General features: G+C 38.8%; 1 long non-coding RNA gene across 1 annotated transcript in view; it reads right to left on the bottom strand.

Annotated features, from left to right (window-relative positions):
• Nucleotides 1-3,357: 3,357 nt before the first annotated feature.
• Nucleotides 3,358-9,922, bottom strand: part of LOC104941242 (uncharacterized) — a 10,249-nt gene continuing 3,684 nt past the window's right edge. Inside the window, exons 2-3 of the long non-coding RNA XR_797878.1 lie at nt 7,439-7,444; nt 3,358-3,368 (exon numbers count right to left, since the gene is read on the bottom strand). This is a non-coding gene — a long non-coding RNA (uncharacterized lncRNA). The remainder of the gene's footprint in view (nt 3,369-7,438; nt 7,445-9,922) is intronic.

Below are 9,922 nucleotides of genomic sequence, written 5' to 3'. Positions count from 1 at the left end.
TGAGTGAAGGCAAACTATAACATCATGTTAAAGATGTGGTTAAATGTAATCTTGTAAACTGTTGTTTATCCGTCGAAACTTGATTGAAATAAGTTGTTTGAAGGTGAAGTTTTCACAGCAAGATAATATATATATTATTCAGGCCATTGTGACCTGTTCAACTTCATAACATTAGCTTTAAGCAGCTTATAATAATAATAATAATAATAGCTTAGATTTATATAGCGCCTTTCATGGGACCCAAGGTCGCTTTACAAAGAAAAACAGGAATAAAAAACAAACAAACAAAAACAAAAGGCAGTCAGACGAACAGTCAGACTGATATGATAGATAATATTTTTTTATAATCAAAGCAAATATGTCCTTTGTTTTTTTTCCTTGGTATAGAAAATCATTTTCCATAACCATGAAATGTACAGATTTGACATTGGTTATTGCATTTCTGTTAATTGGTAGTTGGGTGCGCTATTTCTCACTACATTATGACAATTCATCTTTTAATTATGAAAAGGATCAGCAGATAAAACGATAATTAGAAGAAAAAAAGAACTGCTTGCAGAATAATAGGCTATTCCACATACTGTAACAATGCATACAGAATACAGATTAATGATACACTAGGCCAGATCTCAAAACATTAAGTAACTTACCATCTAATGAGAAAAATGACTTTAGATTTTAGAACACAAGTAGAAAAAGTTTGACTCATTAAGCCAATGTAGAGATGGTAATGAAGATGTTAGCTAGTGAGTGAAGCACAACTGCTAGTTACAGTATAATGGCACTGACGTAGGTATAAGGAGACCCAGGTGTAAATTGAGGAAAACACTGTTGAGATAAAGCCTCCTTGTGCATGGTAATCTCTCATGATAATTTCCTTGATTCAGAACTTTTGAGATCCTGACAGCTGCAGTCACTGAACTTTGTTAGTGTATCGTTTGCCTGCTCAAGGATAGGGGATGACTTCTCGAAAGATTATATTGGTGCACGTCAAATTAAATAGAATAACTTTAACCCAATTTGTAAGCTTTCTACACTGAAGAAATATACTGCATTTCTGTTTTGTATACTATTCCTCAAGAACATCAACAATAAATGGCCCTTTACAAATCTCTTCACCTCCATCAAGTTCATGAAATGATTAAATCAGAAAGTGAAAGCATATATCCCTCGTGCTATCACTATATGAGGTATGAGACAAACAGACTTTAAGATGGCCATTACGAAGTCCATGGTCTTTTTTTTTTTTAATCTCACCAATAAATTGGCAGAGAAGGAGAATCATTTCTCACCAGCATGCCAATTCATTCTAAAAGCCATGTCCCTTCATTGTGACAAATAAAACCATCCTTTGGAAAGTTATACGCCTGAAAACATCTCAAAGTAAAAACAGGCTTTAAATCAACTGGCACAGAACTCATTCCTCTGTCCATTCACCGTTAAGAAGCCTATTTCTGACAACACTGACTGCGGTGATGGATTGGTAGATGCTGTCACATTTCCGAGTAGGTTACGGAAGAATGAGGTTAACTACAATCCTCATTAAGTGTTTTGGGAATAAAGACAGGTTTCTGAACACATTTACAAACTACTTCAGTTCCAAGATTGATGTGGGACCAGAAACATTATCACTCCTTGGTCCTGTGAAACATAATACAGTTACTCTGATATCCTGCAGCTAAGCTTCAAAACCTCTAAAAATTGGTTTAGTTTTCCATGTTCAATCCCCAGCGGGACGCCACGGAACAGAACTGAGCTATTGATGTGAGTGCGGAGCCACTGGAGGACTGTCAAGCCAAACTGCAGCAGGCTGCTGGCCACACACTGATCACTGGTGCTCTCTGGGTAGCTATCTGCATCAACACTAATCAGTTAGAGCACTGATGAGCACCCCTGCCCTGCAACCCTGAAAACCAACCCCACATCAATTTTCTCACTCTAAATGCTCAGTAATTGAAGCCAATGGAATAACCAAATTTGGCACAAAAATATCCGTATCATTTGTGAGCAGCTTTTAATTTACTGTGTTGTGGCAAAAAGAGAATTATATCATCTCAGAATGGTTACTAAAACAAGTTACGGTTAACATTGGCACCTTTACCTCCAGAAATATACAGTTATTTGTTATTTCTCTTTTATATAACCCCAAGGAGCATTTAAAACTGCAACTGTGGGATGTTTCATACACTGTAATACCTCAAAGAGGTTATAACCGTGGGTTAAATTAGGCCAGAGCCAGCAGCAGCACAGATTCACCAGCATGACTTCACCTCTATGAATTGCTCATTTTTGTTTGGGGCTATACCTTCATCAGTCACCAGCCCCCCCTGTAGTATAGACTGCAGTGTTTCCTGTTTATTTGGTGCCCTGGAGGAGAACCTCAATAAAGCAAGGTTGTGCGTCTTTGTTTGTTTGTAACACTTGTGCAGTGCTTGGGGGAATTGTGGTATAACCTATTTCAGCCACACAGAGCCCTGCATGAAAGAAATACTGCAGGTCTACGGTGCAGCATCGTCCCTTAATCATTAGCCACTGCTAGATTAGCATTAGGATTTTCTCACTCTAGTGAATAGGACAATGTCTGAATTAAAAAGTTTCATTTAATGTTTCTTTATGTTCACTAACACTGAGCAAGCTGCTCCTGGGTGTAAACAGGTGTTGTTGTTTGAGTTACAGAAGTTCCTCTCACTTCAATCAAGGAAAACACAACACCAAACCCCCACACCTTCTCTTGGAAAGCTCTAGTGTACTCACACAGAACATAATCAGACCTCTTTTGTTAAGACTTTGCATTTATTTTTCTCTAATATTAACCGCAGCTCAACACAAGCCAACACCTGAGAATATCAGTATGTTTACTAGGTGAGAATAAAGCCACATGATAATAAAAATACAGCAACATGTTTTCAGATTTTAATCGTATTTTGTGTAAGGTTTAGTCACCAAGCTAAGATGACTACAGTTACTGTGTTACAAATGTTAAAACATTTAAAATACAAATAAAAACACTGTGGATAGGGTATATTTGTGGATTTTTGGAGAACTGTTGGTGATTTACCACTTCCCTTTTATTTATACTGCTGGATTGATAAGATTTAGGTTCTACGTTCTGTCCTAATACAAATCCCCAAATAGAAAAACCTAAATAAAGAAGTTACATGTTTTTCTTGTGAAAAATGAGGGCATGTTTTAATGTGGTGTAGTAATGGCATCATATATTGTGTGATACAAATATGCAGAGTTTGATTGTTGATCACTTCTGGCAGTATAGGAGGAGGCCGTTGCATTCTGTCACTCACTGAGGCCTTTATATCCACCACTTAAGTTATGTATGTGTCTTTTGATCCTATGTTTGAGCTTCTGTGTTACTGAACAGTACAAGATAGTCAGTTAAACTACAGGTTACATCATACCAGGTTCAGAATGGTCTAAACAGGTAAATCTGTACTAGCCATTGTAAGAGAGTCTGTTATAGTGAGGGTGAAGATAAACAGAGGCTTGCCAGCACTGCTGCATCTCACACATTTTAAAGCTGAAGCAGGCCTGCAGCCAAGGGGTTTGTACTAAACAAGAGCTTAGCATTAAACTGAGCCGACGCGTCTCTCTGCCCCCATTCTGCAAGGCCCGGATTTACCACTACTGTATGGCCGGTAATCTGACCAGTAGGGTGCTCACATGGACCATCTGCCGCGGCGTGGTTCTCCGTACAAGCACGTCTCTGCTGACTGACAGCTAATGTGAGGTTACATGATGTGTGCCGGTAGGGTGCATGCTCACCATTAAGTTGAAAAGCTGGTACGCCCTGGGACGGCGACTCGTAACAGCATTTTGGAGTTTCTTATCAGAGCTGAGAAGTGTCTCTCTCTGGGGGATGTGACAGCTGAGCCGGTGTACGCGCGCTCAGGACGAGACATGTTGCTTAGGTAATGTGATCAGACGCTGAGAGAGGGCTGAGCTGAAGGCGTGCCCGCGAGCCCCCGCCTGCAGAGGGTCCTTTGGGAAGGGGGGGGATGGGGGAGTGCGCTACAACCTACCTGATTGATTATTTAATTAGCCCTAACTAAATATTCATTAGCCAAGCAAAGTCATTATCGTGTGTAAACAACTGAAGCTCTCCTAGGGAAGGAAAAATATTGTATAGGGTACCTGAGGGGTGAAATGAAGAACTACAAAAACTGCCCTGACTGTCCTATAAGTAATAATGGATCAAAGTAAACACTAAGAACCAAAACTTTTTCAAACACTTCAATACATTGAATTAGTGGCTATTCAAATAGCAAATAAATACACATTACTGTAATACTTTGCCCTGCAGCGAATATGCTTTGACTGAGAATTAAATGGAGACTACATTATCGGTAATGCTGCCATTCAGAAACTTGAATACTTTAGGATATCTTTTTGTTAATTTCAGAGTAGGGCTTAAGGAGGGACCTGCTTAAATGCAGGTATAGGCTATCTGACTGATAGTTTGAGCATTGCATTTGTTTTTTGAACATAGAAACATGTAAACATGATATTTTACTGGAAATCCATAATACAAGTATGAACATAAAAATGTCCTTTTTAATATTTGTGTAAATTCACAGTTCACTTCTTCTTTTCTTCCTCTTCCTCATACACAGGCAGCGAGAGTCTGATACCATAATAGTATTGCATCCAATTTATACCATATTTAATGTTTATATGCCCAAAGAATGTTTTGGCAGCTTGTGAACAATGCTTTTGTTGCAATGACCTACATCCCTTTCACTGCACAGCTACATTTGCGCCAGGGAGCTTCATTGCAATCAGTCTTGTGCTGCGTGTTGCCGAGCAACAGTATAAGTAAGGGGTTAAGTGCCTTGCTCCAGGGCTATTCGGTGGTAGTTGCTGAGGGAGGGGAGAGTGTTGGCCATTTCCATTTTCCAGCTTAGATCCTTCCAGCTGGCCAGGGATGCCACTTGGAGACTGTACATTCATTAGCCTGTTCCTCTGCCCCTAGCTAACACTGTCTGCCCAGGAAAGGAATCTAAGAAAGTCAGTTTAGCTATTCAGAGAAACGTCTTTCATCCCATCATAATTTATTTGTCCTGTCATTTGAAAGCACTGATTATCATGGGCACATGTCCGATGCCCCGATATCATTATTTGACCCAGTTTTCGGTTTCACCAGTGGAGAAACACAGTGCGAGATGACAGATGTTCTTATAAAGGTCACTGGCTTGGCTTCTGTTACTTTTCTTGATTGTTTGCTCACAGTAGGATTCACACATTTCATTTTTTACAAGTGGATATTCCCCTGTGATTCGTGCTTTATACTCATTGTGTCCTCTACAAGCTTTCTCCCAAGAGAAGCTCTGCAAATAATAATCTTGCCAGTAGCAGTTTCAAGTAACTTCAGGATCAGTTTTAAGATGACTGCTCTTATCAAAATATATCAGTATGAAGCACCTGCCTGACCTTAAGATTTGACATATTCTATCTTGTATGCTTATCCTGGTGAAAGACATGTAAGTTCTCAAATTTGGTTTGCTTCCCCACTGTGACTAGATTAACGAGCTGCCCTTTTGTTTGTAGCATTGGCCATATTTCCTGCAGCTTTAGGTATCTTCATTAGATGTAGAGATATTGACCTTCAGTGCTTTTACGAGGATGTATAACAGAGAAAAGCAAGCATTTATCTATATAGCTCTGCAAACTATTCTCATCATTTCATATCCTCCAATACTGTAGCAAGTCCATGGCTTGTGTTTGCCTTTGAGATGATATGTGAAGAATGTGTATAATATTAAATTCCTAATTCAAAATTGGTCAATTTAAAACAATGAAATATATTTTACAACCATTGCAGTGAACTTGTGACTGCATCCGCCAGCCTGCATCTCTTTCTTAAAACCTCCTTATCACCAAACAAGAAATGAAAAAAAACCTTTATTGTACTCTAATAAAATGTAATGCTTTCTATTAAACCAGGACTTGTCTTCGAGAAGTGTTAAAACATAACTAAATGGAAACAGCTTTATTTGATCCAAACTACAGAATGTCAACATACCAAGACATCTATAAGAAGTTGTCAGGACCATACAATGATCATATTTTAGGTTCCAAAGGTTTGATTGACATTTGGCATACATGCATGTAGAACATATGCATATTGAAAAAAAAACAGTCTCTTTAAAATTAACTTAGGAAATAACTTAAAATAATAAAGTGAAACAAAAGTTAATCCGCTAAGAGTCTACCATATTCCATCAGCAGTAATTTCTGTGTTTACTTTTTAGCACCTTGCTGTAGGTTAGAAAGTCTGTTGGCTTGAAGCACTTTACAACTGCATGTGCTGACTCAACAACTTGTTAATCAAGCCCACAGTTATGCACACACAGTCAGCTGCATGGAGCCCGCTGAGAAATCCTCAGATCCCTCTTGAATATAGATATAATTAGATTGTTGTACAGGATCTTGCTGGCTGAATTATGAACTCAGGCGCACACTGTATATTCACTAAAAATAATGTTATATACACTGAAGTGCCCGCTAAACAATATGGCACTTCAATATAAAAACTAAGGTTTGGCGTTCAGATATGCAAACATTGCTATCTACATTGTGTGGCATGTTTGAAATTAGCTGAACATTTGATCTTATCCACGTGTGTAAGATATTGTAATATTATTGTCATATTGTAAGTTATTTACTGTAAGCAAATGTACAATTACTTATCCAACGAGAGCTCCAACTAAGAATGTCAAATATAAAAATAGGCAGAAAATATCAGAAATAATGATTATGCTGAAATGTCACAGAAAAATGTTAAAAATTAATTACTGATTCAGAGTGAAAATGCCATGTTGTAATTGCCTCGAAACTTAAATGTTTGAGGTGATAACATTAAGACATCATATTTCATACATTTATACGCAGCACTTATTCTGCCCCTGAGTTATGCGACCTTTCCCAGTCCCTTAACTGCATACAGCAGGGCTCTGGGGTAAACGCTGTTTTGCTGTATGAAGAGTATGCTCATTTTATACAAATGCAATATATTATCTTGCAGCTCCCCAAACTGACTCATAAAAAGCATATTCCCATCAGGTTTGGAGGAAGAAAACATGTACAAAATGAGTAATTGCTGCAAACAGAGGGAAATGAATCTGTGTTTGCACAGTTAAGAAAATTCTTAACAACCGCATAGCAAATACATATGATCAGATACCACAGAGGTGAGAGAGGCAATGTTGTAATGTATACAAAATATGCTGAAAAAGAGAACAATATCAGATATGAGAACAATCGAAAAACAAATGGCACTACACTCTTAGACTTGGTTGTAGTTTTTGCAGTAAAGTACTGTAAAACTCAACAGTAAAATGCTATATTTCTTTATTACAGTAAAGTATTTTAGTTTGTATTGCATTCTGGGTAGTTTTGATGAAGCGGGAATATTTTACATTGTTACTGTAACCTATTGTAAACTGAATGTAACTTGGATATAATCTGCCATGGCAATTATACAGCATTGTAGTAAATTACTGAGTTAGCCCCGCCTCCCCTGCACACACAACACAGACAACACAGTGAACACACCCACAGCAGCTTCCTGAAGAAGGGGAAAACAATGGCAGACAAGTGTGGACTTGGAGTTGTGTATATTCTGTAAGTTTGTTTTACTTGTACATGTTTTTCATCCAGACATTTATAAATCGTTTTTAGGACTGTATGCTCTAGTGAACTATTGGAGATAGATAGACACTAGCAAAGTCGTTTTTTGTGTGGTGAGAAAGCACCAACCTCTATGAGTGAATGAATTGTGAATGAATTGTTGAATGAATTGTTTGATACGAAATATTCACGATGCATTTTCGGGGTCGTTAATTGCTCGTTAACTAATTTAAACATGAATTAAATTACCGGAGTGATTTGTGTTCAGAGATAGATTAGATATTGTAACTCTTAGTAAGTTTGCTTTACATTCCGGAATTGGAGGACATTTCATGTCCCCCATATAAAAAATCGAATAATCCATGCCCCAAAAGCTAAAACATGCACTTGTTGTGTTAAACATACTTGTCTTGAGACAAAATGTGTATAAAGTTGTAGAAAAAGTGGTTTCAAAATATTATTTAAATTATCAAATAGCTCTCGAACATCCCCTAAAATGGCATTTTTCTCTTGTCCCCGCTTCTTGGTGACCAACTTGCATGTCAAATATAACATTTAAAATAGGGATTTTATTTACTTTTTTTGGTATTATTCTATTGATATATGTCTCTTGTAATGGTAAAATCAATTTGTTAAATCATAAACATATTTTAAATAACAGTAATTTTGCACAGAAGGTGTGTCCCTCAACATGCGTTCAACCCATACGGTCTATGGTTCAACCCTGTTACCCAAACCTTTTTAGATTGACACAGGAAGTGAAAAAAATTGTAAGTCAGATGACACAGTCGAAGTGACATCAGCAAGGCATGTGCTAGTGCCGTGGGTAGACCAAAACTAAGTCCTCTCTTTTATTTTCAGTCTTAAAAGAGTGTGGCACTCTGACCCACTCAACCCTGTTACTGATATTATCAGAATAAAGCATATTCATTTCAAAGTTATCTTTCTTGCATAGATATCCAAGTTTGTCCTTACCTTGAAAGTAGCATTACATGCTACATCTAGCAATAATTGCTGAGGTTAAAGAGCATCTTGCAGGTTTTTTTTTTTTCTACATTTATGCTTAAACTTGCTTGAAAATTACAATTAAAAAAGTGAATGTAGGATTTTGATATCGTTTTATGAGACATAAGGGCAGGAATCAGAGGGAAGGAGCAATTTTGAGCTTGCTCTTAAAAACGGCTTTTTTTTAAGGTTCATAGTCAAAACACGTCATATACATAAACAAAAGGGGGGAAACATCTCCGCCTCTCTGACCGCCGGGTATAGTTAGTAGTTGCGTTGAGTTGAGCGGTTGTGTTTTAGGAGCTGGTATTTCTCGGTAGTTTTACATGTATTCACCATTTGTAATCATGGTGCAGTATTGTATTTGTGCAGGTTGCACAAGATCCAGCCTGTCAGGACATCGAGCCACAGTAAAAAGACCGGAGCTAGCGTTCGTTCCTGGGTGCGTTATGCATCCACCTCCCTGCAGGCACATACTCTCCACAGCTTTATCAGGAAACCGTATTACTTTCTCTCTCCCTCCCCTTCGCTGCTCTCTCTCTCTCCCCTCCGGTACAACGGCACCGTAAGACGTAGTGTGGAGTTAGCATTAGGTAACGCTGTGGTGGCTGTACTGCTCCAGCCGTTCTCCTTTGTGTTTGGGTTGTCTTCCCCCTGTCTTGTTGTGTGTGGGCGTGGTGGCTGTCACTCCTGGCTCCCGGCTCAACCTCCACTCACCTTGCTGAATCAAGCTGTGCACCCTCCCCGCATTACACACCTGCTTTCCATCAAGCCATTTACAACGGAACTATCAACGGAGGCTCCACAACCTTTCTCCGCCAGATCGTCAAGGAATCAGCCCGTATCTCGCGTCTCCCCTCCGGTACACAGCCCGAGTGTGGAGTTGGCATTACGTAAAACGCGAGATACGGCTGATACTTGCGCATTAGTTTCTGTTATGGATCAGATATCAACAGTCCTGCCAGTAACGTTACTACATATTATCAATGTACTTTAGTTTACCCTGATATATCATAGGCTTAACTTCAGCAATGTTGGGATGGTGACGTTACATAACATTCTGTAGCCTAACGCCGGTCACTCACCAAGATAGGACTGCCCAGTTCTCCACTGGTTCTCCTCACACCACAGCTCAATTTCTCTCCGATGGCCGTTATTTCTTCTAATCCTTGGTGCTCCTTGGTCTCTTGACGCCTAGCAGGCTCATAATTATAAGGTTGTGGTCCGTCATGATGCAATTTTCGAATATTCATGTTCAACCTTCTTCGGTCTTCTG

Source organism: Notothenia coriiceps, unplaced genomic scaffold (genome assembly GCF_000735185.1).
Source record: "Notothenia coriiceps isolate Sejong01 unplaced genomic scaffold, NC01 NC01_scaffold00003304, whole genome shotgun sequence".
Taxonomy (NCBI): Eukaryota; Metazoa; Chordata; class Actinopteri; order Perciformes; family Nototheniidae; genus Notothenia; species Notothenia coriiceps.
Note: the sequence above shows the minus strand (reverse complement) of the source record. Positions and strands in the feature narration are given on the sequence as shown.